The 25,793-nt window shown below is 42.6% G+C and overlaps 1 long non-coding RNA gene across 2 annotated transcripts in view; it reads left to right on the forward strand.

Annotated features, from left to right (window-relative positions):
• The first annotated feature begins 215 nt into the window (after nucleotides 1-215).
• Nucleotides 216-25,793, forward strand: part of LOC128107066 (uncharacterized) — a 62,569-nt gene continuing 36,991 nt past the window's right edge. Inside the window, exons 1-2 of one of the 2 annotated variants that reach the window (XR_008216943.1) lie at nucleotides 216-295; nucleotides 13,590-13,686. This is a non-coding gene — a long non-coding RNA (uncharacterized LOC128107066). Of the gene's footprint in view, nucleotides 296-7,317; nucleotides 13,431-13,589; nucleotides 13,687-25,793 lie in introns of those variants that run through there. The other variant, XR_008216944.1, reaches the window with a different exon arrangement.

A 25,793-nucleotide genomic window follows, 5' to 3' on the forward strand; every position in this document is an offset into this window, starting at 1 on the left:
GCAATATATAAACGGCTTGCTCTGCTTCTTCATCAGACAGCTTTGCTGTCTCAGTGCCTTAAGCTTTTTGGGAGATTTTGGGGAGGTTGGTTGCATTGTTTGTTTTGTTTTCAGTGATGTTCAGCATTTTGTGCCCTGATAGGAATTTTAATGAACAGAAAACAAAAAGCATTGGTACCAAGCTGAGCCCAGTGGATGAATCAGGTAGGCGTGTGTATTCATGGCACCAATTGCTGGCAATTTTCTTGTGCCACTGCGGCCTAAATGCCAGTCAACCAGACATGCCATCAGAGAGGTAAGTTTTTAGAAAATACAAGACATTTTCCAAATATATGTCTTTACAGGAATAGAAATAAAGTTAATTTTGCATGAGCACACAGCAAGTCTGTAGACAAATGTTCTACATAGTCCCCCGAGGACTCGGCAGGGGTGGCAGCAGGATTGAGCCATGCCAGACATGGCAGCTCCCCTGTGAAATGCCTCTCGGACCTGTCACAGTGCTCAAGAGCTTCACGGCAGCTATGAGGAGCTAAACTTGCCCTCTTGCAGTCATCCCAGTTCATAAATACAGCAGCAGCTCATCTATTTCCCCCCTTTTATTTTCAGAATATTAATGTGGGCAACATGTCTTGGGAGCTTTTTAATATAATAGATTTGACCCACAGTGGGGAGTTCCTGTAGGTCAGAGAGCACCCCATTCATTTTGAATGACTACTCATTATTTCTGTCCTACATACTCATGCTTAACCACGTCCAGGAAGGATCCTGCCTGCTTTGCTGGCACTTCTTACCTACCTCACAGCCCTTCCCTCATCCAAAGGTGATTTCATTGCACCAGGAACTCTTCCAAGGTCTAAAACTAGGGGCCCTTTTCTACCACAGCACCAAGGCTCTCCAGGCTCCTCATCCTCATTCTCTTAGTGTTACAGCCACAGCCTTCAAGCTGTCGAGTCAATTCTTCCTGTGTGTCACCATGTTGCCCCATCCAACCTAGCAGCATATAACTTGGCCAGAAACAATCTAGTTGAATAAAGTAATTCCAAAATCATTTTAAGCAAAGGAAGTCGGGTCCACATGTAAGGCGGTTTCAGCAGTAAGCCCATAGACTTGCTGAGGCATCAGCAAATATGCAGTTGATACTCCTTACCCATCTTTAGTATTTTTGTCCATATTTATAACCACGGTCCCTCTTTAATCCAAGTTTGTTTTTGTTTGTTTGTTTGCTTGGTTTTTTTTGTGTGTGTGGGGGGGTATTTTTCACTTCCAACTAACAAAAACTTGGAGAAAAATAAGTGTCTAGCAAATGGTTGTTTAAATTAATTACAGGATGTTATAATGAAACACACATGGCATTACCTCATTTTATGAAAAAAATCAAAACTATGAAAATGCTACATTCATAATATTGCACATGACTACATATTTTTAATAATTTAAAGGCATACAGAAAATATTCCATAAGATGTTAATAGCATTTGTCTTCAAATGAGTATGATCATGCTGTTCTGTGTGCTCTGTTTTCCCTGCAATAGTTTCTCATCCATTTTTTAAAATAAGCAAAAGTGGGAGAGGGTAATAGACTTTAATGAGTGAGGGCTTAGTGTGTGCTGTGTTCTGTGGCAAGTTTAAATTTAAATCATCAATAATTCTGTGAGGTGAATAACAGATGACATTTTATTAACAAATACAAATGACATAGAAACTTACAGATGTACAGACTGGCAAAGAGCATATTGTACCCTGTTTCAAACATGAGATTCAATATACACACTGGCCAGGCTCCTATAAGAAGTCATTCAGTGCACCACTGTTGATGAATATTTAGGCAGTACTTTTAACCATTACAAATAACACAAGCAAGAAACAATCATTAAGCAGATAACTCAAAGCTTAAACAAGCAAAATAAAAATCAAAGAGCTATTTTACAATGTAAATGTAAATGACTTTAATTAAATGTAGTGAGTGAGTCTCTCTCTGTCCACTCCCAAATCACAACATGGAAACTTATTGTTAATTATAAAAGTTCAGCGAATGGCTTAGGCTTCTTTCTAACTAGCTCTTATAACTTAAATTAAGCCATTTCTATTAATTTACTTTCTGCCTCATGGCTTTATTACCTCATCTCCATAGTGCCCATCCTGCTGCTCTGCAGCCCCTGGCATCTCCTCCTTTCTTCTTCCCTGCATGCTCCATGTCTGGGAATTCTGCCTAGCTATTGGCCACTCAGCTTTTTATTAAACCAATCAGAGTGACATATCTTCACAGTGTACAAAAATACTATTCCATAATAGTTTAAAGCCATTTGGGAGACTATATTTTAAATTTTCATTTTTCTTCTATATCAGATTTCTGAGATATTATTTCAGAGTTCCCCCCACAGAACAATCTCCAGGGCTAAAAATGAGTAAATGAGTAAATTCTTTCAATAACAGAAGGTTATGTTTACCAGCCTATTCTAAGTTTTGTGACATAATTGCTTTAGTGGCAAATGATCTTGGTGTCGTTTGGATATCTTAAGGTCTTCCTTAGAATTCTAGCTACTTGGATTACTTCATACTCTCCACACACAGCAAATGATGACTTGAAATTGTCCACATTCTGGATGAAATTCTGTTTCCACTGCATAGTTCAGTTCTCATGAATTTCTAGGACTCTGTCTCTTTTCATTTACCAAGTTCTACTTCCACTGTGAAGATGACCTAAACCCAGCTTTACTGTGCTTTCACATTCAAGACCCTGAGAAACCAATATGGCAGGAGCCCTGGACAATGAAAAAAAGTCTAGTATAGAGAATCATTGGGAAGATCATCACATTGGTACCCCTCTGCAATGGTACCTAAGCAACCCTAGGTACCTGAGGATTCCAGGGGCCATCTGATCTGTACTTCCTTGTTAGTATACATACTGGCAATGCTGGATCTGAGTCAGGAAAGCATATGGGACAATGCTCAGCATTTCTTGGTTTTAGGATGTTCCAGAAACTCCTCACCTATGACAGAATAGCAGATGATGCACCAAACCAGGAATCTGGTTACATGTCTGATTTTCCCAAAGCCCCAGCTTTCTATGGGAATGAGCAAGGTCACTGTTCAATGTTAGTGGTCCAGATCTACTAAAGATGGAGAATGAGGGAATTAGATTTTACAAAAGTGTCATGAGACTTCTAAAAACCTTAACATGGAGACATCATGCCTGACTGACTGGGACAAAGGTTTTTGGGTTTTTTTTTTAGTAGTGATTTCAGGTTGTGAGATGGTGAGTTCTGCACTTAGCATACTTCATAGTGGCCTGAAAAATCTGTATTCAAGATGGAAAAGTGAAACTGGTGTGTCATCATAGGCTAAATATTTCAACATGGGATTATGCCCAATCCTTTGAAAAGGCAGTGAGGGTGGAAAAGGAGACATGACCTCTTGCCTAGGGAGAGACAATCAGCAAAACTTTAAATCAAACATCCGAGTTCTCTAGGAGAGTGTGGAAGACAGAGGGTAGCCATCACAGGGATACCAACATTTACTTAGATGGATGCCAAAACAAATTCCAACTAATGGCTGTAAGAAGCACATATTTATTATTTCATGCCCTATAGATCCAAAGTCTGATCTTTGGGAGCTAAAGCCAGGATGCTGGCAGGGCAATCCTTCTACTGAACGCTCTGGTGTAACTTTGACTTTTCTGGAGGCCGGCCATTTCTCTTTGACTGCCATCTCTTCTAAGTCAATAGTGGTGGATCAAGTCCTTCCATTGTATTACTCAGGTTCATTTTTATTTTCTTTTCCATTTAATGACCCTTTAATACATTTGGCCCTTCAGGATAACCCCGGATACTCTCCCTGTTTTAAGATCAGGTGATTAGCAACTTGAATGTCACCCAAATCTTCAATTTCCCCTTACTTTGTAATAGTGACAGGCTGGGTACTGGAATATGGGCATCTTTGGTGGACAGGCATTATTCTACTTTACACAGGTGACTGAGGAAACTAAAGCGTGTTTACCCAGAAAGAAGAGCATCAGCAGCATAGAAAGCAGTAGGACTGGACTGAGCTAACTGTAGCATGACAGCAGAAACCTCAGGGGATCATGTGACATAAATGGGTGAAAGAACACAAGAGTCAGAAAAGGAGGGTGAAGGAGCAGGGGGCGGACTTCATCAGTGAGTGGTTTACATGCGATCTATAGACACATGAGAGACTAATCTTATCAAGAACACAATTACTAGCCAGGTGGCGGCGGTGGCACACACCTTTAATCCCAGCACCCAGGAGGTAGAGCCAGGCAGATCTCTGTGAGTTCGAGGCCAGCCTGTTCTACAGAGTGAGATCCAGGACAGGCACCAAAACTATACAGAGAAACCCTATCTCGAAAAACAAAAACAAAAACAAAACCCAAACAAACAAAGAAATCAATAAAACCACAAATATTAATAGGGACTTTCAGTGTACTTTGTGTTTTTAAATATCAAATTTTCTACATTCTCCATTATTTATGAGGTTAGAAGGAATATATAAAATTACTGAAATGGCCTCATTCTTGTCCTTATGGCTGATAAATCATGCTTATTGCTCTGCAGTTAATATCTCTAGGATTTAATAGTGTGATTTTAAGTAGGTGTATGAAGTTACTTTTTCAATGAACAAATGGAAGAATAACGCACCTTCCAGTGGTGTTTGGTAGAGCAGACAGATGGCTTTGTGTGAACTTAAGGCAATATTTACAAAATTATACCTCTAAAAGAAACAAAGTAATTTTAATTCACTTGTTTAATTTTCTCTGGTACACTGACCCCCATGAAACCTTATTTTAGGGCTGGAAGGATAGTTCAGTAGTTAAGAGCACATGTTGCTCTTTCAGTGAACTGTTTGGCTCCACCATCTACAGTGGACACTAACAAATGCCTTCTAATCCAGCTTCAGAGGATCTATGCCCTCTTCTCACTTCAATGGACATCTACACTCACATGTACATTCCACACACAGGCACACACATATACACATCTTTAAAAATGAAATAGATCATTAAAAGACTTGTTTTAATAATTAGATTTCAAGTCAATTCACAATTACTAGTTGACATGAGGGTGGGAATTATTTTTTAAATCACTGTTTGAATTTAACTACTTGATCATATACAATCAGTTCAATAAGATCAGTTATAATACACACTGAAGATTATTCAGCTCATATAGATACATATAGTCAATGCCAATGTAGACTTTAAGTGAAATGAAGTATAGGATTATCATAGTATACTTGATGGATAATATTAAATCAGTTTTTTCTTTTATTGAAAATAGATTTCTTTTTACATAATATATCCTGGTTATGGTTCCTCACCTCTATTCCTCCCAGTTTCTCCCTGTGTTTCAGTTCTGAGGGGAAAGGTATCCTGACTGTGGGGAGCCAAGGCATTCCACAAAGTCATCCTGCACAGCAAACCTCACATGAGACTCATTGGGAGGGAAGAACCTAGGAGGGTGGCTGCCTCTGCTCAGGCAAGAAGCATCAGAGCACTGAGCAGAAGATGGGGTTTAGATAGGATTTGAGGGGGTGGAGGGGTGGAACTTTCCAGGGTGAGGATTGGTGGAATTTCAAGTCCAGAGCTTGGGCTGTTTGCTCTGAAGGGATCTGGGTCAGTTGGAGCAGTTAGAGTGCTCTCTGGGTGGAACCTGGCAGTTGGAGATCCTCCGGGGAAGAGCCTGGCTATCCATGCAGCCTCCAGGGGCCTATACCTGCCCCCCACCTGTGTATACCCTCTTTCTGTCTCTCATTAGAAAACGAGCAGGTTTCTAAGGGATAATAATAAAACAAAGCAAAAACAACACACCAGAAAATGACAAAACAACAAACAGAAAGAAAAAGCCCAAGAGAAGGCACAAGAATCAGAGACCCACTTGTTTGCACACTCAGAAATCCCATAAAAACACTAACTAAACTGGAAGCCATAATATATACTCAAAGGAGCTGCAAGGTTAAAGAGAGAGAGAGAGAGAGAGAGAGAGAGAGAGAGAGAGAGAGAGAGAGAGAGAGAGAGAGAGAGAGAGAGAAGAAAATACACACATAAATAAATAAATAAATAAATAAATAAATAAATAAATAAATGAATGAATGAATGAATGAATGAAAAATTTAAAAAGAAAAAAATGGGGAAAGGCCCTGACATTGTAAGATAAGGAACCTCCAGAGAGGTCATTGAGTTCATTTTCTGTTGGCCAATGTGGTCTACCTCTAAGAGTAGTTTGTTTCCCCAGTGAGATTCCTTTGGAAGAAACTAAATTTTCAGTTGTAAGTGGTTATCAATTAGAGATTGCTTCTGGATTAGGGATGGGCGCATGTATCACCTTCTCCTTTCGGCTCTATGGTCCCATTTGGTGCAGACCTGTGCAGGCCTCATTTGGTGCAGAGCTGTGCAGGTTCCATTTGGTGCAGACCTGTGCAGGTTCCATTTGGTACGGACCTGTGCAGGCCCCATTTGGTGCAGACCTGTGCAGGCCCCATTTGGTGCAGACCTGTGCAGGCCCCATTTGGTGCAGACCTGTGCAGGCCCCATTTGGTGCAGACCTGTGCAGGCCCCATTTGGTGCGGACCTGTGCAGGCCCCATTTGGTACGGACCTGTGCAGGCCCCATTTGGTGCAGACCTGTGCAGGCCCCATTTGGTGCAGACCTGTGCAGGCCCCATTTGGTGCAGACCTGTGCAGGCCCCATTTGGTGCAGACCTGTGCAGGCCCCATTTGGTGCAGACCTGTGCAGGCCCCATTTGGTGCAGACCTGTGCAGGCCCCATTTGGTGCAGACCTGTGCAGGCCCCATTTGGTGCAGACCTGTGCAGGCCCCATTTGGTGCAGACCTGTGCAGGCCCCATTTGGTGCAGACCTGTGCAGGCCCCATTTGGTGCAGACCTGTGCAGGCCCCATTTGGTGCAGACCTGTGCAGGCCCCATTTGGTGCAGACCTGTGCAGGCCCCATTTGGTATGGACCTGTGCAGGCCCCATTTGGTGCAGACCTGTGCAGGCCCCATTTGGTGCAGACCTGTGCAGGCCCCATTTGGTATGGACCTGTGCAGGCCCCATTTGGTGCAGACCTGTGCAGGCCCCATTTGGTACGGACCTGTGCAGGCCCCATTTGGTGCAGACCTGTGCAGGCCCCATTTGGTGCAGACCTGTGCAGGCCCCATTTGGTACGGACCTGTGCAGGCCCCATTTGGTGCAGACCTGTGCAGGCCCCATTTGGTATGGACCTGTGCAGGTTCCATTTGGTGCAGACCTGTGCAGGCCCCATTTGGTGCAGACCTGTGCAGGCCCCATTTGGTACGGACCTGTGCAGGCCCCATTTGGTGCAGACCTGTGCAGGCCCCATTTGGTGCAGACCTGTGCAGGCTCTATGTATGCCGCCTCAGTCCCTGGGAGTTTGTGTATATGATGATCTTGTTTCTTTAGAAAGCCTTGTTTTCTTGATGTCCTCCATCACCACTGACTGGCTCTTGTGCTCTTTTTACCTCCCCTTCTGAGGAGTTCCCTGATTCCTGAGGGGAAGGAAGTTGATGGAGACATCCCATTTAGAGCTGAATGTTTCAAGGTCTGCTCTCTGCATAATGTCTGACTGTAGGTCTTTACATCTGTTCTCATCTGCTGCCGGAGGAACCTCTGTTGATGATGACTGAATAAGGCACTGATCTATAATATAGCAGAATATCATTAACAGTCACTTTATTGTTACTTTTTTTTTTTTAAGACTAGTAGTATTTTGCTTTACCCTAGGTCCCTTGGCTAGCTAGTCTCTGGCTGTCGATCACACAAGCAGTATCCAGTATGGGTTCCATCTCATGGAGTAGTCCTTAAGTCAAATCAGACATTGGTTGTTTACTCCCATAAGCTTTGTGCCACCATTGCCATGGCATATTTTGCTGGCAGGACAGATTGTAGAACAAAGGTTTAGTGGCTAGATTGCTATCTACATTTCCTTTTTGGTAGTCTGAAAAGTACCTTCCTGTACCAAAGATACTAGAACATAGGGGTGAAGGTTCAATGTAGGCACCAGATCACCCTCTCCATGTTCAAAAGAGTTGTGTTGGTGTTGTCTTTAGCAACCTATTGTCTTGGCAGAAGCCTGGATTGTTTGGTGATTCCCATGGGACCCCTTTGGCCGACAGCTCAATAGGATGTTATCCAGTCCTGGTAATAGAAGCTTCATTTGGTAAAAAGTGACGGCCAGTTGGGACTCTGTCTCCCCCATTATTTGGCAATTTCATTTAGATTGTCTTTATATTTGTATATGTTTTAGGAGACATCTATTATGTTTCCATACTACCCCTCAAATGCCCTTAATTTTATTTGTTTCTCTCCATACTCCTTTCTTCATCCTCCTCTCTCCTACCCCTCCCCTGTTGCAGGATATTTGAGCAAACTGTGTAAAGATGTCTTGCTGTTTTACCTTGCCTGCCTAAGGCACCTGATTGGTTTAATAAAGAGCTGGATGGCCAATAGCTAGGCAGGGGAGGTTAGGTGGGACTTCCAAGCAAAGATAGGAACTCTGAAGAGAGGCAGATTTCATCAGTGAGCTGTGGAGGGAGGCAGACATACATTATGGAGGAAAGGTAAAGAGCCACATGGCAGACCATAGATTAATAAAAATGGATTAAGTTATAGGAGATAGTTCTGAGTAAGCCTAAGCTAAGGCCAAGCTTTCATATTTAGTAAAAAGTCTCCATGTTGTTATTTGGGAGCTGGTGGTCCCAAAAAGAAAGTCTGACAATATTCTCCACTTGATCCTCCCATTCCAGTCCCCTCTACCCCCATCCATTCATAACTATATATTTCCCTTTCCTGGAGAGATTTATCTTCCTCCCCTAGTCCCTTACTCTGTACCTAACATCTGTGGGTCTGTGGACTGTAGCTTAGTTATCATTGACTTAACAAATATCTACATACAAGTGAATACATACCATACTTGACTTTCTGGGTCTGGAATACCTCACTTACAATGATTTTTTTTCTAGTTCCATCCGTTTTCCTGTGACTTTCATGTTTTCTTTTTTTTAACAGCTGAGCAGCATTCTATTGTGTAAATGTGCCACATCTTCTTTATGAATTCATCTGTTGAGGGGCATGTAGATTGTTTCCAATTTCTGGCTATCATGAATAGAGAAACAATGGGCATGGTTGAGCAAGTGTGTCTGTGGTAAGATGATCCATCCTTTGCATATATGTCCAAGAGTGGTATAGCTGGATCTTGAGGTAAATTGATACCCATCTCCTGATGACTAAGGATGTTGAACATTTCTTTAAGTGTTTCTCAGCCACTTGAGTTTTGTTTTTTCAGAATTCTCTGTTTAGAACTGTACCCCATTTTCAAAATTGTGTTCTTTGTTGTTATTTTGATATCTAGTTCTTTTAGTTTTAAATATATTTTTATATTGGCCCTCTATCAGATGTGGAGTTGATAAATATCTTTTCCCACTCTGTAGACTGCCATTTGTCCGAATGATGGTGTCCTTTGCCATGTAGAAGCTTTTCAGTTTCATGAGGTCCCATTTATTAATTGTAAATCTTAGTGCCTATGCTAACAGTGTTCTGTTCAGAAAGTCTTTTCCTGTGCCAATGAGTTCAAAGCTATTCCCCACTTTCTTTCCGATGGGTTCAGTGCACCTAGTTTTATGTTCAGATCTTCGATCCATTTGAATTTGAGTTTTGTGCAGGGTGAGAAGTATGGATCTATTTGGATTCTTGGAGTGAGAAGAGGCCACAACAGACAGTCAGCTACAGAGCTGGGAATGAGACTGAGGAACTGGGTATGGAGGAGAGGATGTGGAGTGTGGATCTGAAGCTGGCCTGCCTGCTTAGCTGGCCTACTTTCCTCCCTCTCAGGCTTGGCCAGAGGTTCCCAGAAAATTCCTGTTGGAATTGGGGGCTGGGATAAGAGGATGAGTGGGGGGGAAGGTTGGAAGAGAAGGTCTGTGTGATCTTCCAGGGGAGGCAGAGAGGAGGGGGAAACCGCAGCAGGTGGTTCGCTAAGAGTTAGGGGTGGGATTAGATTTGGAGGTAAGGAGGCAGATCTGCAGTTAGGCTGCCTGTTTTCCTAGCTGGAGTAGCCTATGCGGCTCCCAGAGAATGCCTGCTGGAATTGGGGACTGGCATAAAGAGATAAGTGCATGGAAGGAAGGTTGTAGGGAAAGATCTGTGTGATCTACTAAACATGGGAGCAGAGAGGAAAGGGTGTTCACACCAGGTGGTCTGTTATAGAGCTGGGCATGAAACTGGGGGATTGGACTTGGAGAAATGGAGAGAGAGGTGAAGATCTGAAATTAGCCTACTTGTTTCCCTATTCTCTCTCTCTCTCTCTCTCTCTCTCTCTCTCTCTCTCTCTCTCTCTCTCTCTCTCCCTCTCTCTGCCTCTCTCTCATAGATAATAGAAACCTACAGTTCATTTACTCTAGAGACTAAAGCTTCTGTTAATGTTTATTGCTGTGCCAATTCTCCTTTTAAGTTGTTGTTGCTCTTTTTGTTTTGTTTTGCTTTATTTATTTATTTATTTTTATTTTTGTTTGTGAGGCAGGGTCTTTCTAGGTAGCCTTGGCTGGCCTAATACTTTCTATGTAGTCCAAACTGTCCTTGAACTGACAATCCTCCTGAGTTAACTTCTTCAGTGCTGGGATTACACGTGTATGCTACCCCACCTGGATGAGTTTGTTCTTATTATTCAGACTTTCTTCTTGTATATTAACTTGTTTTTTATTTTTATTTGTTGACACTCTGACAGAATACCTGGTAGAAACAACTTACCAGGAAAGGGGATTGGGTTAGGCTGAGTCTCAGAGGACTCCACCCGCCATGGTGGAGACACGGAGGGAGAAATGGCTGAGTCTGGGTATGGTCTTAGTCTGTGTCGGTGGGAGTACCAGGCAAATGATCACTTCTCGGTAGCTGACCTGGAAAGAGAACTAGACTGGATCCAGTGGCGTATAGAGTTGCTTCTGCTCACGAGGCCACACACTCCCAAAGCTCCACAGCCTCTCAAAACTGTACCAGCAGCTAATGAGTTTTCAAATACGTGAGCTACCAGGGCCATGCCGTACCAAACAAGGCTACCTTGAGTCTCCTCACTGTTAATCTTTGTTCAGGTGAACTGGAAGGGTCCTTAGAGAAGGAGTGAGCTGAACTGCTAAACAGAGCTCTGTTATTCTGTTAGATCAATACATGTTCACTTGTTCTGAGGATTAAGAAAATGCACAACCACACACAGACAGAAATGTATAGGTTTCAGTTCAAAGGTCTAGAGGGTATATTTTATAACAATATCTCTTTTGACTCATACAGAACATTTATTTGTTGTCTTCCTGTGCCATGTTGTGAGTCTGAGGAGTAAAATTACTGTTTTAAGTTACTCTACATAAATAAAACATGCTCAGGAACAAGCAAGTTAAATGTTTGATTTCAAATTAACTTTGCTTTCCCGTCTATCTAATTACAATTTTCTCAAGTAGATCCATGAGATTTGATGGTAAGGAAAGCCATGAACGGCAAGTTTGGTGTGAGACTTGGACCCAGGTCCACCTTATTCCAGAAAGCAGTGTGTACTTGCCTGTTCTTGTCTGTCTCACAGAAATGCATGGAGAGCAACTACAAGAATATGATTGTTCCCAACGGTAGTAAAACCTTCAAGTTAATTAATTGAAAAGAGAACACAATGAGATGTTTTTATGGGGGCTAGTGTTGTTTTTCTACCTGTTTTGAAAATTACCTTTTATTTTTTAAGATTATGATATAATTATATCATTTCCCCCTTCCCCTCACTCCCTTCAAATTCTCCCATATATCATCCCCATCTCCTACCCTTCTTTCAAGCTCATGGCCTCTTTTTTTCATTTGGTGGCTTTGGTGTGTGTGTGTGTGTGTGTGTGTGTGTGTGTGTGTGTGTGTGTGTATTCCTAAATACATAAATACAACCTACTAATTATATATAATGTTATTTGCATGTATGCGTTTTCAGGGCTGACCATTTGGCCATTTGGTATTGGATAGCCAAGGGGTGTGCTCTTCTTGGGGAAAACAATCTCTCCTGCTTTTAACATTCCTGGTTGCCAGTAATTCTTTGGTAGGGTTGAGGCCTTATGAGATTCCCACCATCCACATCAGCATGCCTGTTGTTATCCTTGTACAGGTCATGTTCAGGCAGCCATGCTCATGAGACTTCATGGATGTAGCATCTGACATGTCTACGAGACATAATCTCACAGCAGACTTCTTGTTCCTCCAGCTCCTGCAATCTTTCTTCCCTCTTCTGAAATGATTCCTGAGACTTAGGGGCAGGAGTCGGTTGTAGGTGAATCCGCTGGAGCTGGTCTCCACAGGTCTGAAAATTGATCCGCTGTGATGCTGTGATTTTCTGATGTTCTCTGCCCATTGCAAAGAGAAGTCCCTGTGACGAAAGGCAGGGACTACACTTATATCTGAAGATTAGGAGCTAGGAAACTCAGATGAGACAGAATATATGACGTTTGACTTTCTGGGTCTGGGTTACCTCCCTCAGTATGATCTTTTCTAGTCCTACCACTTATCTTGCTAGATGTTAGAGAAGGATCTCTTCAGCCACTTTGTTTGTTTTTTGAGACAGAGTTTCTCTGTGTAGCCCTGGATGTCCTGGAACTTGCTCTGTAGACCAGACTGGCCTTGAACTCAGAGATTTGTCTGCCTCCGGAGTGCAGGGACTAAAGGTATGCACCACCACGGCCTGGCTTATGTTGTTTGTTTGAGACAAGCTTCCACTTCGAAGCCATTGGCTGGTCTGGAACTTGCTATGGGGAGCAGATTGGTCTCAAACTTGTGTTCTTTTTCTACCTTTGAAAATTAGTTTTCTAGTTGAGCAGTGGTGGCATATGCCTTTAATCTCAGCACTCAGGAAGCAGAGGCAGGCATATCTCTGAATTCCTAGCCAACCTGGTCTACAGAGAGAGTTTCAGGACAAGCAGGACAAACAGAGAAATCCTGTTATAATAAAAAACAAAACAGAAATTAAACAATTTTTGACATTTATGAATAAATATATTGCCTTAATTCAACCAAAACTAACATGACTATCTAGTAGTTGGTTTGGGGAATTTCTTTTAATAGATTATAAATTAACATACTAAAACTTCTGTATGAAATAAATGATAGTTCCTAATTCATGGTCTTTAGAGTTTTGGGCTGGGGATGTAGCTCCATGGTTGAGTGTTTTGCCTAGCATGTGTGAGGCCCTGGCTTCAGTTCCATGCATGCAGAAAAAGGGGAGCAGGAGTGCAGCTACAGCAAGTACAAAGCCCCCGTGTTCAACACCCAACACCTCATGCACTAGGTGTGGGAGTCTCGGAATTCAGGAGGAGGAAGTCAGAAGCTAAGCATCAGGAGCTGGAGACCAGCCTCAGCTTCCTGAGACCCCGACTCAGACACACTGGAAAGGTAAAAGTGTTATACTCATTCCTTCCTTCCTGCTTTTTATGTCAGAAAAGCCCATTAACATATTTGTCTGATAGGTTTGGCCAAGGTTAGCCTGTGATAGAATTTAGGAATACACAGAAGAAGGAGTCACTGGTTTTTGCCTTCTGCTCCATTTCAAAGGCTGAAGGAAACCTGACATGGGACCGAGAGAAATATAAAGACGGAGGCAGCTGGAGGTCACACAATGGAAGTGATTGTGATTTACCATGGTGTACAGGTAGGCAATTCATGAGTCAAAGAGAGGTAGACACAGCAACATGTCACTGGCGGGAGGGTAAAGGCCTCAGAGGAAGGCGAAGGTGCAGATGGGAGAAGAGAGAGCATCTGGGTGCTTCAGGGGCAGAATCTCATCCTGGTCATGAGCAGACTCAAGCCTTTTGACATGTCTCCAAGTCATGCTTCTCTAAGTCTTTCACCCTTCAAAGAGGGACACTGATAATAATGCCTTGAGGATTTCATACAAGGAAACGTGATTTGCTCCACGTACTGTACACAGCACAGGGCAAAACACTGAGCAAATCACCAGGGACAACTAACCATCCTGTAAAAGCATGGCTGGTCCAGGACTTTGAGTAGGAAGAGAGAGAGAGGCCAGCAGCTCAGGACAAAGGAAGGGAGGAGGTCCAGGGAAGCCTTGGGTTTTTATCTAGGTGGGATGCACCTGAGTAGTGGGGATGCTCGTACCGGTCTCACACACTTGATGCTGAGAAACCAAGAATGCTGTGTCCACAGCACTCCGAAGTAAATGTCAGGGATGGCAGTGACCTGGGGGATCTCCAGCACACTCTGGAGCCCCATGCAAAAATCAAGTGGCCATCAAGGGAAACTCAAAGAAGGATTCAGGAGCGCAGGGGTGACCTCATGGACCATCCTTCAACCAGAAGCAGGGCAGTCTGGAGAACTGTTAGTATTTGAATAGTCTGTCTACTTTGTCCTCAGTTTGATCTGGAAATCTGACTCGCTTTGTAGGATGGCAAAGAGAACAAACCCCGAGGATATGACAAACTAATGTAGAAAAGATAAATATGAAAAATGGACCAGTGCCATCTATAAGAGAAACCAGCACTCTCAAGTGCATGTAGAGCCAGACTGGGGCCTGCTAAGCTCTGCTTGCTCCGGGACAGAAGCAGCTTGCATAGATGCTAGGCCAGACCTTGCCAGATAAATTTACCAGGAGACCGATAGAGGCAAGGCAGATTACAATTCTGTTTTGTGAAGTATCCTTGTTTGTTATGTGTATCTATAAATAAGGTTTAAAATATGTTGGGGGGGCACTGGAGAAACGGCTCTGCAGTTACAAACACTTGCTACTCTTCTGGTAGACCCTGGTTTGGTTGCTAGCACCCAAGTCTGGCTGCTCACAACCACCTGGAACTATAGCTCCAGGGCCTCTAAAGACCTCTTTTGACCTCTGAGAGCTCTTGCATTCATATGCACATACCTAGACAAACTCACATAAACACACGCATACACATACACACACACACACAACACAATACCTTCTAAAAAATAAATATTTGTTGTGTATTGAGTCACAATAACTACACTTTCTTACACCAGCACATCAGTTTACAGAGCACGCCAGTGTCTTCTTTAATTCTTACAACAGCACAGGAAGATAGCGCTTGTTTTGTCCCTGATTTTGCAAATGAGGACAAAGTCTCAAAGGACTTTAAGTTGCATGCCCAGGGTGGCTCTGCTGCTACTGAAACCAGCTGCCTCCGTATTCATTCATATTCAGCAAACATGTAGTGGGTTCCTCTCCTCTGCCAGGCGCTTGGCTAGAAGTTGAGGATACAAACACTGTGCTCAAATGAACTCAAAGAAAGCTGGGGGAAATACATCCAAAAACAAGGTTGCGTGTGAGGTTGTTACTGAGACTAGGCGCAGAGGGGACTAGGAACCTGAGCAGCTCTGAACAGGTGTCCCTAGAATTCCTTCTAGAAGGAATGAGTAGGTGCCTGTGGGATGGAGGAGATGCAAAGCCGTGGAAGCTCCAGAGCACATGACATGACGCCAAACCGAAAAAATAGGAGAGGATGGCTTGAGTTGCAGGTGGACGGTGCAGAAGCCAAATTAAAAACAGTCTTTGTAGGCTGAGCTCAGGAGCCTAAATTTCCACGCTGTAAGTGGCTGGGATCCACTGGAGGATTTTAATTGTGTGAGTGACAAGATCAGATTTGCTATTCAGAAAGCACACCCTGGCACAGATGAGTGGGTGGAATAGAAAGTGGTTGCCCTGGAGACGGGCAGACCCATTAGGCTCTGACAAAGATCCAGGAGAGAGAAAATGAGGATAGCGGTTGCAGGAACGAGCAGATCCAAAGACATTTTAGAGGTGGAAGGGATGGTCAGGAGACGTTCATTGAGTATAAACACCGGCCGAAAGGAAGAATCAAGAGGAGTGGAGTGCTTTCTAGCTTGGATTTCTTCTACATGGATAGTGAATAATTAATGAAGGTGTGGAGGGTGGGGATGCTGGGGGCTTAAGAGGGAGGTGGTGGTAGGTGGTATGATCAATATACATTTGTTTAAATGTATAGAACTTTCAAAGAGTAAAAAAATATTATTTTGAAAGATCAAGGTATTAAATATCAAAAGAATAGCAAGTTTGTGGGGGGTGGGGGGAGTGCTAATGAATTCTTATGTGACCTGTTGAATTTGATGTGTCTTTAGGACTTCTACGTGAAGAAGTCACACATAGTGAATTATCATCAGAATTCAATGTAAACAGAGTAATCATTAAATCATGCTTAGCCACCTCCAACTCCAGCGTCTGGTTGCCGTAGCTTCTACCCAATCCATTTGCATCACTTCTGCAACATGTCCCAGCTCAAGCCTTGCTCCAAAGTACAAATTAGCATAGCGGCTCAGTAAACAATGCCCCTGAGCTTCTGGGAAGAAAGATGTTCAGTCCCCATAGGCCCAGAACTAATGAAAAGTCACAGAAATAATAGCTCTATTCTCTGGTTGCTTTTGAACCTCAAATCAGTGGTTGGCAACAAGGTGAGGATTTACAGAAACTGCTGAAAGGACTTTCTGGTAAACAGAGCACCAGAAAGACTTTGCTTCTCATGTGTGTTCTAACCATGTATGTGCTTGTGCAAAAACGCTGGCTCACATGCATGACCTGAATTCCCTTTCTAGTTGGAAAGTCCATTTTGATTTTGATCGCAGGATATAATTTCTGGAGTAAAGTCTTCTGTGAGAATTTCTTGTTTTTCTTTCTACTTTTTATCCGATCAAATTATAGGAATTGAATGATACATACTTATATTATACATTGGATATAATTTGCCTATATTTTAATTAGAAGATAATTCTTAGAGGGAAAATTTTGTTTTTTGCTTAGTTGTGAGCAAATACCAACAACGTACACTTCTGACCTCACAAATGAAAACTGATTTTTCTTTCAGGAGAAATGACCACAATGTTAGGTCAGAGAATTATCACTGTCAACACTTGCCCACCACAAACCACTAAAAGTCCATTTTCTGTTCCCAAATTGTGGTAGATACAAAATTATCAATATCATAACTTTTTCCCTTCCATCCCTTCACATGGAAGGAGCAAGGAGGCTCTTTGACCTTGAGGATGCTTGTTGACAACATGAGTACCATTCTTAACTCTAATAATTAAGGCGAAGGATGGGGACTATGAGGGTTGCGTTACATAGTTTCGAGTCTCCAAAAAGTTTTGACAATGATCCTGTTCTAGGAATTTGATGAGCTAATAAATGAAAAACACTTAAAATGACAGAGAAACCTTTAAAGAGGTACCTCTCATATGACAAATGCTCACAAATAGCATTAAGATTAATTAGATAATTGAGGTTACCGACTTCCTTAAGGATTCCTAGCAAATAAATGATAAAATCCTAAGAACACTTTAGTACAAGTTCCTTTTCACTGTACCAAGCTACTCATTTACTCTGGGCAGATATGTTAATGATGCTTGATATGCATGATATTTCTGCTCCCAAGAGTGTTGCTTTGGCTTTGGATAGACTGATCAACTTCAAAGCAATCAACATCAATAATTGTTAACCTGAGACTGGAGCAGGGTTAATGACCTGGCCCAGGGAAGCAGGTAACACTGTGCTGTGTGACTTGACCATCAGTAAGCATCACTTTAATTCAACAAAGCCCACCCTGCTTGTAACTGAACTGGCTTAATGAACTGAATTACAAGAACCCTCTTCCTCTTGACTTGGCTGGCACTAAAATAATGCCAAGTACCACATGACCAACCAAAAGGCTCGAAGGTGATAGCAACCCACTTGGAGAAAATGGAGTCGGATTTTAAGCATCTGGGAGTTTCTAGCATAAGTAGAATACAGGAAGGTTCAGAAATTTCCTACAAAATCACCGCACACTGTATAGATGTCACTCAATATTTAAACTGGATAAGAAATCACAAAACCTCTGCTTTCTGCAAAGCAGAGCCTCAAGCCATCGAAGCTGTCAGGACCTCGAAGGCTACCCAACTTAATTACCTTATTTCACAAATGAGGAAATGCGCCACTATTCATGCAGGCATAAGAAAAGAATATGGAGCTAGAATTGTTACTGGCTATCTTACTTTAGGGGATTATAGACATAGATTATAGACATGGATAGACACTTGAGGGGCACCATCTGTGCATGAAGCACAACTCACTGGCAAAATGCATGCTGAAATTCTCCTATCTAAATCCCAACTCTTCCTGTTTCATTTCATGTGCAGATGTGGGAAAGGGACAGGGAGGTAATGAAAGACAGCAGCCAGCCCCTTCTTGTTGCTCTTGCTCTAACCACATCCTGGTCAGGTGCCATTTATTCACCAGTTCCCCTGACTCATTCTTCACACTGTCATCACTGCCTGTGACCTTCCTAAAACACCGTTTCCCTTCCAAAAACACTCCAACAAGGCAATGTATAGCTGACCTATGTTTTTCTAGTAGTGTTTTCTCTCGTCTCTCCATTCTGGTAATGCATGTGCCTCAGCTGCTCACATCACCAGTTTGGTGATCGGCTTAGCTAGGGGCAGAAACTCGGGGGCTGTGAAGTAACTGATGTACCCTCTGCGAGGTCTGTTTCAAATAGATGTTAGATCAATAACAATCATTTTAGAGACCAAAACGGTGTTGTTAGTGAAGCAGTGAAGGCTGCTCTTTATGTCCTGCTTGTCCTCAGTTTACTTGCCTTTTCCAGCTAACCAAACCCAGTGAGTCCTGAGTGCACAGTGATCCCCCAGTCCTCTCTTTCACAGCTACAACTGGATGGAAGAGGAGGAGGAGGAGAAGGAAATAGGTGGAACACAGAGCCAAACCTCTAGAATTAGTGAGACAGTGACTCTGATCTTCGTTCCTGAAGAAGGACCCAAAGCTGCTTGGTGTGGCTAGGAGCGCACGGCACGGCTTTCCTGAGGGACCTGTGGAGCAAGTCCTGTCTCCTGCAGTTTCAGCTTACACAGCCAGAACATAAATCCTCTCACTGTTCCAAGACGAACTGTTAGGACAGCTCACTTCTCTTGCTCCCTTCAGACTGCAAGACGTTTTTGTGGTATTTTCTTTCACAACAGCCAGCCCTTGGTGTTCAGCACACTTTAGAATTACCTGAGTTAAAAAAAACAAAAAGATGGGGAGTTGGGAAATGCACTTATGGCCTCCTAAAGAGGAGCCAGGATGTGAAAGTTAATGAAGAAAGGGCCATTTAACATAATTTAATAGACTGGTGTTACAATAGTGAAGACAGAAAGAAAAAATATGAGCACATTACTTCTTAGTGAGTTCATAAAACATCTGCAGCAGAGGTCTTATCTTCTGGTTAATGAATTAAATGAATTATTTATTTATCCTGTTGCATGTGTGGATCAGAGGTCAGAGGAAAGCTTTGTAGGAGTCCGTCTTCTTCCTCCCTGTGCGTTTGGGGAACTGAACTCAGACCATCAGGCTTGGCGGCAGAGAAATAGTCATAAACAGATCCACGCCCTGCGACCACATTGTAACTCATTGATTTGGGTATGATGACTACATCATCTGTGACTGACCCGCTCCCCAGACTAACATTGAAGTGATGTAATTTCTTGAGGATTACCCATCCAGGGGAGAAATGATGTGTAGACCCATCAACAGCAGTCAGAATGCTTTCAACAGCAAGAAGAAGTTTGCTGTGTAACAAGTAAGAACTGTTTTTAAAGTATGGCTACATACATCTGCAGTGTCCAAACATTCATATTTATTATGATAGTATTCACAATAGTCAAAACAGGGAATTAGTCTAGATGTCTGTCAACATATGATTCCCTTAAAAAAATAGTATAAATACAAAGTGGAGTTTTTTGCAGCTATAAAGAAAAAACAAAATTGTGTCATTTTCAGGAAATAAATGAACTAGAGACTATTATGTTAAGTGGGATAAGACAGACTCAAACAGACAATAAATTAATTGAATACAATGTTTCAGAAACAGCCACATATGTAAAACACTTGTAATAAAGATGTCATCACTGCTGGTGGGAATAGTATTTTCTTTTTCTTCCTCCTCTACAACCCCAAGTCCATGTGAACTGGATGTTATAAAGAGAAAAAGTAATACTAAATGAACATTGGATCACACCTCACTACTTCATTCATTCAAAGAAAGCTGTGCAGTTAATGCTAGCCCCTTCCAAGCTTTAAAATTTAGAAGTCAAGGTTTTAAACAAAATATCAAACTTCACAAAAGTGGTTGCTAGAGGATATGGTTGGGGCTCAATGGTAGAGCTCTGGTCCACATGAACAGAGCCTTGGGTTCAGTCTCTAGTCACACCACACACACACACACACACACACACACACACACACACACTCACACACACGCTCACAGACACACACGCTCACAGACACACACAGCATAACTACTTCAATTTGGGAAAATCAACACATGGTTAAAACAATCCCAGTCAGTTATCAGAAAACTTACGGTGTGAAAAATGTATAATATTAACCTTTGAACGACATGGAACCCCTCCACAGAAGTGCAAGAAACAGTTATTTGATTGTAATTCCTAATCCAGTTTTGATGCGTTAGGGGGCAAAGAATTTTGTCTGCTCCACAGAATCAGTCTTAGATTTGGAAAGTGGCTTAAACGGGGAAAGTTAATCCAAATGTCTGTGAACATCTGGCTTCACTCTCCCCCAGTCAGGCCTTTCTGAAGCCCAGCTTTGATAGAACTAACCCAAGGAGACTTGGCCTAAGGAGGAATCCAGCAAGGACTGGAGACTGAAAACACCACACAAGTGCCTGAAACAATCTCTCACTCCGAGAACCGCAGACCCGACACTCACTGCACAAGTGAGACTAGAACTCTGTCTCTATTGTTGCCTACAGTTAGCATCATTAATTAAATTGTGCATGACATAATTTCAATTATGTAAATAAAGTAAACAGCTGGGCGTGATAGTGTATGCCTGACATTCCTGCACCAGGAAGGCTGAGGCAGGGGGATCACAGTGGGCTGAAACCTAGCCTGCTTTATACAGTGCCAGACTAACCTGGGCTACAGAGTGAAAACTTGTCTCAATTCAAACAATGAAAAGAATTGTTGAAAAAAAAAAAAAAAACCCTGCTACCTGGAAAGCACGACATATTCGGTTCCATAAGTAAACCAAAAATGAGTTGACTGCTATTTAAAACAAAACAAACAACGAAAACAGAAGGTGGGCACAGGAGATGCCATGCCATTACTAGCAAAAGTGACTCGGTTCAGCAGGCAGGATTGGTAACAGCTTGTGCAAACTGAAAATGCAGGGTTCCAGAGTCCTTGCTCAAGAGTGATTTTGAATTTCTTTGGTCAGGGAGAGCAGAGCATTAAACCAAGAGCAAGGACCTCTGGCGTGAGTGACTGCCCTGTCACCAGGCAGAGCCTGAACACAACAACCAGGCTTTGCTTTCACACTCACTGACCATGAAAACCACACCGTCAGCTGTGCTCTCTGTGAGCACAGGGAAGGGCCATGTGAACTCTTTGGGGTGTGATATGCTCTTCATATGAGACTAACTAGGAGACAGTATCTAGGTACTGAGTCTAACTGTGCCTTTGCATCTGAAAATGATAGCCTGCTAATGCGAGACTGTGAGGTTCTGAGTATATTCTCGTTTCTGTTGCCAGCCTTGTGTTCCCTAGGCTGCTCAGAAAGAAAGCATTGTGGATGTGACTTATTATTATTATTACTACTATTGTCCAGTAAACTTTCAAACTTGACCAATCAGAAATAATACACACACACACACACACACACACACACACACACACACACACAATCTAGCCTGCTTTAATTTCACCAGTTAATAAAGAGATTGAAACTATTCCGAATATTTAACACAAAGAACCAAAGAGCAGCAGCACACAAAAAGTGTAAGAACTGGTTTCAACGCTGCCATGCTGCCCTGTCTTGCCTAAGTACTTTATCTACATGGACATTTTCCAGGAGACAAGTCTTTCAGAATATTCGTGAGTTGAAGCCCATGTCCTGTCAAGTTGTGTATCAAAATTGCAGGTGAATTTTTCCTTCTTGATTCTTCTAACCTGTAGAAGGGCTTGCAAAAGCAGGACCCTAGATACTGTATTCACTCCAAGCACAGAAAAAAAGTGGTAAGAAGATTTTTTTTTATTTTTTTTATTTTTACTGCTAAATACAGAACGTTCTTCTGTTAGGTCCCCTTAACCCTGACAAAGCACATAGTTTTGTTTTATCTGAACAAAACAAGATGTAGATTTAAACATCACAGTTCAGAGTAGGCTTTGCTATCTCTTACTATTTGTGGGACATATTTCCAAAATCAATATCTACTCCTATTTAGGATTCTTGGAAGAGAAGAAGGAAACTGGATATGAGAAAATGTGGCTGGTAATGAACTCTCAGAAGGGATTTTTATATTTTGTCTTTGGCAGTCCATCCTGTGAAATAATAAGGAAGTCAGAGGAGTTCTGCCAACAATTCCTGGCTTTTCTGGGCCAGGGAACCACCATGTGATGGTGAAAACCAGTAAGAGGGAGCCACTGCTGCAGGCAGAAGAGGGGAAGCCTGGGAATGAGTTAGGGACAGGATGTTACAGGAGGGACTTCGTCCAAATGTGTGCAGAATGGGGGGGGGATATTGTAGAATTAATCACTGACCTAGTCGGAGAGAAGAGGAAGAGGCATCAGCAACATCCTTATACTTTGATTTGGTCTACATCTTATTATCACCTTTCACTCTACAGATTGTCCTCTATGGAAAACATCTGGACTTGGGATTTGTTGATTTTACAATGATGCAAAAGCAGTCCACTTTCAATAGAAACCAGACTTTGGGGTTCGCATTTTGACCCTCTAGTGAGTGAGTGTCATGTGAGACTACACTGTCTAGGAATAATGAGCAGCAACAGTGAGCTCCATCTTCCTGAAGGGACAGTGACCATCTACAATGTGTTGTGACACTAAGCTCTGTGTTTGGTAGGTCAGGAGTACTAATATTTAGCAATTTCTTCCTAATGGTATTTTCAAGTTGGGATCACACTCTAGTTCCCCATGGGCTTATATGTCTGAATACACGGCCCCCTGCTAGTGGCACTGGGGAGGCCTGGCTAATGAGGCATTTGTGTGAGTCTTTGAAGGTTAAAGCCAGTTCCTTCTCTGTTTCATGTCTGTCCTCACAAGGTGACTTTCTCCAACCTCCCAATTCCAGGGTTGGAACTGTCCCAGGCGTCATAATGACTGTATCCCCCTCAGCCGTGAGCCAGCGTAAGCCTTCCCCCTTTACGTTACTTCTGCCAGGGGTTTTGGCTACAGCAACAAGGATAACTAATACAGATGAAATGGTCAGGGTGGAACCCCATACACAGTCAAAGAGGTTTTATGCTTTGGAATCCTTTCAATTTTGGATTGAAAGGCCTTAGTGCCTGCCTCCATAATTTCCTTATGTGTCTTCCATGCCATTTCAGAAACTCAGAAAATAAAATTTCTGTAAACTTACTTGGACATCTTTCAACACATTCTGAGAATCATTTCTGCACTGTTGTTCTTTTAACCAGCTTTCTCTCCTAGTGCCAGTCTCCCTGGCTTGTCATCCATAACATTGTAATGGCCTTGATTGTCAGGATTCTAATCTTTTCCCCTACTGATATGCCACTTGGATGACTTCTAGATTAATTTTTGGCAATATCGCTCATGTGGCTTATGTGATTAGGTCACGTCTCTGAGGCAGATCCAAAAGATGCCAGTAGAGTCGAAGTGTCCAATGGAGAGAAGAGAAGGCTTGAACAATCCACTGTCCAATCATTCTTCACCTGACTCCTAGCACTGCAAAAGCTAGCCCCAATACTCATCAATAGGGACATTGTGCTTAGTCATTTGCCTTAGATCCAGAGGCTCCTGGCTACAGATGCAAAACTTGAGAGATTGTTGGAGTTTTGAGGTCATAGCTTGTTCACCTCCAACTTTGTCCTAGATCAAGAGAAACACTTTCCAGGTGTTTTTATGAGGTGGAGAGAAGTTGTATTGAGATGAACCAAGGGTCGAAGTGAAGCCTTAATTAATGCCTGGTCCTCAGGAAAAAGAGATAAAGCAAGCTGCTTGGATTAGTACCAATGTCAGGTAGAGTGCAAAAGGGATGCTACATAGAAATCTGAAAGTTCTCATGTGGTCTAGCCTGGGTCAACACATTTGGCATTTCATGGGCATTCAGAGTCAAAGTCTTTGCTAACCAATCACGTGATGGACTGAAATGCTCCTTCTACCGATACCACAGTGGGAACCAATGGAGATTCCTCATCCTGAATTTGGGGGTTCAGAATCTGGACAAATTCCTTCTCATCAAAGTCCAGTACAAAGACGGTAGCATGGCAGGCCCCAGAAGGTACTCAAATCATTTTCCCAAGTGACATCAGGAGAATTTAGCGATAAAGAAGAGAATGACACAAAATGAGAGATCATGTTACTCTTAGGAGAATCTCCGCCTTCTCAAAAGAATATATTTAATACAGCACTAACAGTAAGGCTGAGCAAAAGGATGCCAATGTTCTGAGTAATCTTAACAAATTACGTAACCATCACTTTATTGCAGTATAGAACCAACTCTTTCCTGTTAGTAATCAGTTTCTTTGCCAGGTTCCCACAGTATCTTAGCATTCTATTACTGTGAAGAGACATCATGACCGTGGCAACTCTTATAAAAGAAAGCATTTTATTGGGGCTTGCTTACAGTTTCAGAGGTGTAGTCCCTTGTCATCATGGCAGGGAGCATGGCAGTATGGAGGCAGACATGTATGTGCTAGAGAAGTAGCAGAGAGTTCTACAACCAGATCCACAGGCAGCAGGAAGAGAGAGACACCAGGGCTGGTTTGGGCTTTTGAAACCCCAAGCCTACCTGCCATGACACACTTCCTCCAACAAGGCCATACCTACTCCAACCACTCCTCTCAAGTAGTGCCACTCCCTGATGACTAAATATTCAAATATATGAGCCTATGGGGGCTATTCTTATTCAAACCACCACACATACTAAAGCTGTTGATGGCATTTTCTGAGTAAACCAAGGCACACCATGCTTCCTAGCAACATGGTCACCTTATAGCCAGAGGAGATTTTCACATTCTGTGAGAGATTTCATTCAAGAACTTGTCTTCTACAATTCTATTTTTCTTAATATTTTAGGAATTTACAGGCTCATGGCAGGGGCCAGGGTTGGGGTTGGGGGGACGGGGACGGTATGCTGAGGCCTCCCAAGCTTTACAGCCAGATGAATCCATGAGAGACACATATCATCCAGTCACACTGAACATCTATTTTACAAGCATCATGATAGGATTTTGTTTTCTTTGTTAAACCAACTGATTATTTTCATTAATTTCTTCCAATGGTGTGTGTGCGCGGGGAGGGGGGGGACAGTAAATGAAAAAATAAAACAAATCAACCTGTGGTCCTTGGGAGCAGTTTCATACGGGTTCCCCTGATAGTTTTAGTAAGACATCACAAGGAATTTTTTTTCATCATTTCAGTTGCTTATAAATGAACAAAAAGTGCATGCAAATGAGGTGTCCCAGCTCCCAGGCTTGACAAATGGGTAAAATGTTCCTTTGCTAGGTTTTTAAGACTGTCTTCAACCATGGCTGACGTCCTTCTCTGTGAGCGTGCCCACAGCCTCCAGGAATCCCAGCTCCAACGTGCTGCTTCCGAAGCCCCTTTAGTCTCTGTCCCTTCCCGCCCTAGTGTGTTTTCCGGGGCTGTGGCGAGCGCTCACTAACAGAATGCGTTGACAGCTGCCTTTGTCTCACAGTCCTGTACCTGATGGCTCCATGGTTCGGGGAAGCAAAACTGTCA

This window comes from Peromyscus californicus, unplaced genomic scaffold (genome assembly GCF_007827085.1).
Source record: "Peromyscus californicus insignis strain IS unplaced genomic scaffold, ASM782708v3 Scaffold_12__1_contigs__length_115047231, whole genome shotgun sequence".
Lineage (NCBI taxonomy): Eukaryota > Metazoa > Chordata > Mammalia > Rodentia > Cricetidae > Peromyscus > Peromyscus californicus.